General features: G+C 36.1%; 1 protein-coding gene across 2 annotated transcripts in view; it reads right to left on the bottom strand.

Annotated features, from left to right (window-relative positions):
- The window catches only part of LOC106058871 (probable G-protein coupled receptor B0563.6), a 253609-nt gene extending 245948 nt beyond the window's left edge, over positions 1 to 7661 (bottom strand). For both annotated transcript variants that reach the window (XM_056003976.1, XM_056003974.1), the window contains exon 1: positions 7449 to 7661. The gene's annotated coding sequence lies outside the window, so the exon portion shown is untranslated. The remainder of the gene's footprint in view (positions 1 to 7448) is intronic.
- Between the last annotated feature and the right edge of the window lie 273 nt (positions 7662 to 7934).

Below are 7934 nucleotides of genomic sequence, written 5' to 3' on the forward strand. Positions count from 1 at the left end.
TCTCTCCCAGTATTACTCTTCTCGTTTTTTTTTTTTGTTTTTTTTTTGTTGCTTTGTATCGCTCCCATATTTTTTTTTATATCTTTCCCGTCATTTTCTCCCTTCCTGTATTTAATTACTTGAGAAGCTAAAATATATCTTGAAAAAAAACCACCTTGCAGTAAACAAGGGCAGATAACTGTGATTATAGAAATAAGCCGCTAAATCTGAAAATGATCATTAGTGTCTGTAAGGGAAATGAAGATAACAAACGTGTTGATAGAATCTAGAAGTAATGTAAACATTCAAGTGGCTTGGTGTAAGCCAACTCACCCCGCCTCCAAAGGAGAAAGAAGAAATACCACAACATGATGCATACAGTTTTAGAGTATTTATAGTACATATATGTCAATAGGATTGTACAAAAGACTGTAGCTCTTGACACTTTGTACAACTTTACTTGATATAGAAACATGAACAGCAGATTAGAAAGATATGAAACATAAGACTCAGGTAGGTAAAAAGACAAGCTTCAATATTTTCAGCATGGATATCAGAAGCTTGGAACTGCCAAGTATCAACAACCCCGCAACCCTAATATCCTCAATACAAAATGAAGAGAGATGCACCACTCTAAAGAGATGCCACTACTAGTGTATATTTAGGCCGACTGACGACATGATACCACAGGGTACGGAGACCCATTAATGTGATTATTATTTTATTGATAATATGTTTATGTATTCAATGATCTGATGCTTGGAGCAGAGGCATAGTGAGGGGGGGGGGCAAGTGCGACACAATGCCCCAGGCGCTACACTTGGGGGGGGGGGGCGCAACACACAGAAAGGCGCCTATATTGTAAATTGTAAATAAGTTATAGTTGCGCCTTTACGAAAGTGAAACTGGACTTAATGATGTTATTAAATGATTATCTTGTAATGACACAAGCTGCGTAGAAGTTGAGGTTAATCGGGTTTTTCCTAGACAATTATTAGACAATTGAAACATTTTCTCAAAACTCTCGGTTATTAACACAGTTTTATTTTCAAAAATGTATGAACCAATAATAATAATAATAATAATAATAATAATAATCTTTATTATCCGTAAGGCGCTGCTGTTGTAATGAAAATAATCTCCCGGACAAGGTCTTTTTTTATAAGAATGAGAGAGAGGGAGAGAAAGTGAGAGAAAGAGAGAAAATACAGACAGAGATAGATAGATAGATAGATAGATAGATAGATAGATAGATAGATAGATAGATAGATAGATAGATAGATAGATAGATGGATAGATAGATAGATAGATAGAAAGATAGATAGATAGATAGATAGATAGATAGATAGATAGATAGATAGACAGACAGACAGTCAGACAGACAGACAGACAGACAGACAGACAGACAGACAGACAGACAGACAGACTGACTGACTGACTGACTGACTGACTGAATGACTGACTGACTGACTGACTGACAGTGAGAGATAGATCTATACAGTAAGAGACTGGGGAAGAGAACAAGAACGGGAGATTAAGAGATGGAAAGAGAGGAGAGAGAGAGAAAAAAAGAGAAAGTTGAAGGGAGGGTGATAAAGTTGGAGGGTGGCACTACGGGGAGGGAGAGAGAACCAGCAGTATTTTGTCTCCTGATTCCAGGTCCACAAGTTTGTCAGCTGTCAAGATGTGTGTGTGTATGTATGTATGTCTGTGTCTTTGCGTGTGTATGTTAAAGTCTAGTCTAAATATCTCTTGCTTTAATCAGACCTTTTTTTTTAGGGAAAAAGACGCTATTAGTTTTGTGTGGAATGTCTGTCCGTCCGTCCGTCTGTCAGCCCGTCCCGTTTAGATCTCGTAAACTAAAAAAGATAGTGAAAATCCGACATCATGATATTTTAGACCATTCAAAGTTCTGATGCAAAGGCTACTTTTTTCTTTTCTGAAAGTGAAAATTTTTTAAATCACTTATGCAAGCAGTTTTTTCATAAAAATACACCACTTTAACAACTATTCACTATTAATAGTAACAAATAGGGGAGGCCCTTTAGTAGGAGTGAAGGCCATGTACTATAGAATTTCATTCTGATATTCTTTCTAAAAATATTGAAACCTGCCTTTTTTACCCGCCTGGGTGGACCACTTCGGGGGGCAGATTTTGAGTTTGTGTTTCCACACAAACTGTCATCGTAACATTTGTTTTTCTTGGATTTTATAGATTCCGTTTCTGTCAATAATAAGTTCACCATTTACATTGTCTACCTAGTTTCGACTTTCTCCACACTGGGCTAGCGCCACCTCACACCACTTTTGTATTTGACCAATGGTCGACACACTCAGCAAGACTAAAAAAGTCAATACGAGTTCTGGCATGTGTGTGTGTGTGTGTTTAAATAAATAGATCTAGATTACGAGATAGTTTGTTTAGTTCGGTTCAGAATGTATCTTTTAAAACTTAGCAAAACATTAAAAATATAGTTTTACAAACAAAGCTTATCTAAAGAAGAAAACACCATATTTACATTCATATACCTAAATATTGTAAGATTTATTTTCATTTTCGTTATCAAACACAATGAATTAATTACCACTATTTAACTAACTAGTTGATAAATGTTTTGATTGATTCATGTGTTGTCATTGTCAATAAATAATTTTGCCAAGTTCCAATATCACCCGAGAATGGGAAGCGGGAGAAATAATCAAAATGTGTACAGACAAGACAAGTCAACTTAATATGATGAAAGCTAAATGATATGTTATCTTTGAAATTTGCAAACATTTTACACGCTATACTCAATAAACAACATACTTTAAAACAATAGAACCATCAAAAGTATTGGTTTAAAATGCGTATGAAGATTATATTATAATATAGAGCACTTTTTTCGTAGTGTAATGTTTTGGATGTTCATTCGGTACGTCAGGGGTTGTTCGAATTCTGGGCTATTGTGATAGAATTCTAAAGCACATATAACACGACATGGCGGCATGCTAATTAAATGCATTAAAGCTTGAAATGCTAATAAACGATTAACATGTATGGATATTACAATATTTTTTTAATACCGAAAGTCCAAACTATATATGTAAAGTTCGTAAAGCTGAACTATAACATGAAAGTAAACAAATCAAGATTCAAATAGACCAAATGAAGCAGTAATAGATATGGCACACATGATGGTGGTGTTGTTTTTTCGTCTTTGTATTTCGAAATTCTCTCCCAGTATTACTCTTCTCGTTTTTTTTTTTTTTTTTTGGTTTTTCTTTTCGTTGCATTGTATCGCTCCCATATTTTTTTTTTATATCTTTCCCGTCATTTTCTCCCTTCCTGTATTTCATTACTTGAGAAGCTAAAATATATCTTGAAAAAAAAACACCTTGCAGTAAACAAGGGCAGATAACTGTGATTATAGAGATGAGCAACTAAATTTGAAAATGATCATTAGTGTTTATCGGGAAATGAAGATAACAAACGTGTTGATAGAATCTAGAAGTAATGTAAACATTTAAGTGGCTTGGTGTAAGCCAACTCACCCCGCCTCCAAAGGAGAAAGAAGAAATACCACAACATGATGCATACAGTTTTAGAGTATTTATAGTACATATATGTCAATAGGATTGTACAAATGACTGTAGCTCTTGACACTTTGTACAACTTTACTTCATATAGAAACATAAACAGCAGGTTAGAAAGATATGAAACACAAAACTCAGGTAGGTAAAAAGAAAGGCCTCAATATTTTCAGCATGGATATCAGAAGCTTGGAACTGCCAAGTATCAACAACCCCGCAACCCTAATATCCTCAATACAAAATGAGGAGAGATGGACCAATCTAAAGAGATGCCACTACTAGTGTATATTTAGGCCGACTGACGACGTGGTACCACAGGGTACAGAGACCCATTAATGTTATTATTTTATTGATAATATGTATATGTATTCAATGATCTGAAGCTTGGAGCAGAGGCGTAGTGAGGGACGGCTAGTGCGACACAATGCCCCAGGCGCTACACTTGGGGGGGGGGGGCGCCACACACAGAAAGGCGCCTATATTGTAAATTGTAAATAAGTTATAGTTGCGCCTTTACGAAAGTGAAACTGGACTTAATGATGTTATTAAATGATTATCTAATTAATGGTTTTGTAAAGGAGAAATCTCTCATTCAAGGTAGAAACTTTGGCCTTATGTTTCTATAGCGCAAAGTGTGTGTCTCATGGTACTTCACTGTCATCAGTGCACAAGATGACTATGTGTGTCTCATGGTACTTCACTGCCATTAGTGGACAAGCTGACTATGTGTGTCTCATGGTACTTCACTGTCATCAGTGCACAAGCTGACTATGTGTGTCTCATGGTACTTCACTGTCATCAGTGGACAAGCTGACTATGTGTGCCTCATGGTACTTCACTGCCATCAGTGGACAAGCTGACTATGTGTGTCTCATGGTACTTCACTGCCATCAGTGCACAAGCTGACTATGTGTGTCTCATGGTACTTCACTGCCATCAGTGCACAAGCTGACTATGTGTGTCTCATGGTACTTCACTGCCATCAGTGCACAAGCTGACTATGTGTGTCTCATGGTACTTCACTGCCATCATTGCACAAGCTGACTATGTGTGTCTCATGGTACTTCACTGCCATCAGTGCACAAGCTGACTATGTGTGTCTCATGGTACTTCACTGCCATCAGTGCACAAGCTGACTATGTGTGTCTCATGGTACTTCACTGTCATCAGTGCACAAGCTGACTATGTGTGTCTCATGGTACTTCACTGCCATCAGTGCACAAGCTGACTATGTGTGTCTCATGGTACTTCACTGTCATCAGTGCACAAGCTGACTATGTGTGTCTCATGGTACTTCACTGCCATCAGTGCACAAGCTGACTATGTGTGTCTCATGGTACTTCACTGTCATCAGTGCACAAGCTGATTATGTTTTGTTACATTCAAATACGCTCGACTTATTTAAAAGGTAAATGTATTCTTTCTGATTAAAAACAAAAATAAACATTTTATTTAAACTGTGGGCAGAGAATAAAACACAATACACTTAATTTAGTAATTTGACATTATTTAAATAAACACAGGCACACACCAAAAACAAAAACATATCTTCCAAAGCACATAGTGGAGTAGAACTGTTTCAGAAAATATTCAACGATTGCTACAAATTCTAATGTTTGTTGAATGTTTTGTTGACTAGTAACTTGCATCAAAGAAAGTCTTAGTCAAATAAATACCGGTAAGTTTCTTTGTTGACAATGTACACACCAAACAAGAAAAAAATGTTTAAAAATACATATAAAAAAAAAGGTTTATACGAAGTGCTATTGTATCAATTTATGTGTTATAGATGAGACCAGCAACAATAAATCTGTGCGATTAGAAATAGTTTTATATATGTTTTTGGTTAAGCGCTATTGCATGCTTTTAGCTTTCTTAATAAGCTATCTCTTATCCTCTCACTTATCACTTATCCTCTCACTTATCACTTATCCTCTCACTTATCACTTATCCTCTCACTTATCACTTATCCTCTCACTTATCGCTTATCCTTTCACTTATCGCTTATCCTCTCACGTATCACTTATCCTCTCACTTATCACTTATCCTCTCACTTATCACTTATCCTCTCACTTATCACTTATCCTCTCACTTATCACTTATCCTCTCGCATATCTGGATCAGTTGGGAAAATTGGGGGAGGGTGGAGAGGTTGAAAAAAAAAATCCAGTTTAATCCGAGATTTGGTGTCGGAGAAATAACGTGTACAAACTTTTTACTAGACAGACAGACAGACGTGGTGAATTGATGTAAGCTTTATAAAATGGATGTATATTTTCTATAACCAAACCAGAAGTATTGCGCGTTACTATTGCTTTCAACATTTTATCAATTATTGGCGTGCCCTAAATAGAGAATATATCTCCGTAAACTACTGGTATGTCTTTAATTGTCATTCTATTTCTGTGTTTTAAAACTCATTAGCTAGCCATAGTCTGTAAGTAGACATTGTAAGTTGTTTTCATGGTTGTTCCAGACTACTCGACCACACACACACACACACATATATATATATATTATGGATTAGAGCTAATATATGGATTATGACATGCACCTTAATCTTTGTGTATTTAATCTGTGTATTTTATAATGTCATGGTGTATTTGTCATTTATCTGACCACATAAAACATTCAACCATAATCTTCAAATACAAAAACAAAGTAAAATACTCATAAAACACAAAGATAAAGGCACATTCCTCGTTCCATATGCTAGGACAAATTTGTACAAATGCTTCTTCTTTCCTAGTGCTATTAGAGCACAGAATGGGTTGCAAGAACTTGGCAGAATTTAAGTCATTCATTAACATGCATAACCAGATTGATCTAGAAAAACGCGTAGGACCTAATCATCTTCTTTTCTGAAGTAACATCTGTATTTTATAAGAAGAACTGTTCAAGTCCTGTACATGCAATTACACTCACACACTCAACTAAGCCGAAAACAAATGCGGACATGACCTTCTTGACTCAACGAGTGACCATCTCACAAGCCAAACATAAAAATGTAGATAAAACAGAAGGCAGGAAAGCATTAAAATGTCAAACTATCGAGATGTAGCGATTGCTCCTTGCTTGATTTTCTCTCTATGTATATCTATATGTAGTTCAAAGAGCAGCCAAAAAATACATTAAGAGATAAACATCCCATGTATATCATCAATGACACAATTTATAAGGTCTGTTTTCATTTTATATTACCACTAGCAGGATATGACCCGCGGCCTGTGGGCTTTAATTTGGGTAATACTGATGTACTGAATTGAATTTAGATCTGTGTCTAGATGGAGAATGTTCCCTTCACACTTTTTTTATTTTGCGACGAAAATAAAAGTAGAGTTCGAAAATGGGTTTACCCGTTCAGCCGATATAGTCATATCCAATATAAATTTCTGTGAAAACGGGTTTACCCGATTTGTTAAAAAGTTTCCTTTTTTAATAGAGATACAGTAAGGTACATTTTTGTCTATTTTAGGGCCCTCCGGTTGTGGTAGGGGCATTAGATATACACTATTGTCTTCGCCATGATCTCAGCAACTTTTATGCCAAGTTTTATCAAGATTGATCAAACGGTTCTGATTTTTATTCGGGACATACATACATACATACATACATACATACATACATACATACATACATACTTACATACATACATACTCCTTACTTTCTGCTTTATATATTAGATTATAGATATCATTATAATAAAGAATTATGTTACGACTTATCAAAAATGTGCAATATGCGTGGGTGCATGAAGCCATAATTACAGGTCCAAGGTAACAAATTAGTTCCTGAAATAATTGATAAGAAATGACAGATGCGCGTAGGGAAATAATGTCAGTCACTTAACAGGTGTGAATGAAGATGTGAGTGGTTATGGAGATAATCGTACTCACGTGCGTGACGTCATAAAGTGCAGATGGTCCCTAGCGGTGACTTTCCTTTGAAGCGCTCACTAGTCCACACAACACAACAGAATCAAGTCTGCTAAATCCACAGCACGACGCGAGGCAAAGATGGCGGCACAGCTGCCGTCTGCGACGCTTTAACTGATCACTGGACGTGTTCGTCTGTTCGTTTATTTTGTTTTAAAATTTACGTCCGTAATTCACGTCAGCTTGGGTTTTTTTTTTCGTTTTGTTTTTTGTTTTTTTTTCTTTCCTCGTCTGCAATTCTTGTTTTGTAATGAAGATGTTTCTCGTTCTACTAACAACATGGCAACTTTTTGACGGGATCAGATACAGAGTTCGTCATTTTAGTCCATGATCTTTTTTTTTTCATACAGTTCCAATTCTAATACAATGACATTAGTTCCTGGTCAGCTGCTCTGCTGCTGCAGAGGTCGTCAGGAAATGAAAAAAAAAAAAATACACATTAAAACT

The sequence above is a fragment of the Biomphalaria glabrata genome, chromosome 11 (assembly GCF_947242115.1).
Source record: "Biomphalaria glabrata chromosome 11, xgBioGlab47.1, whole genome shotgun sequence".
Taxonomy (NCBI): Eukaryota; Metazoa; Mollusca; class Gastropoda; family Planorbidae; genus Biomphalaria; species Biomphalaria glabrata.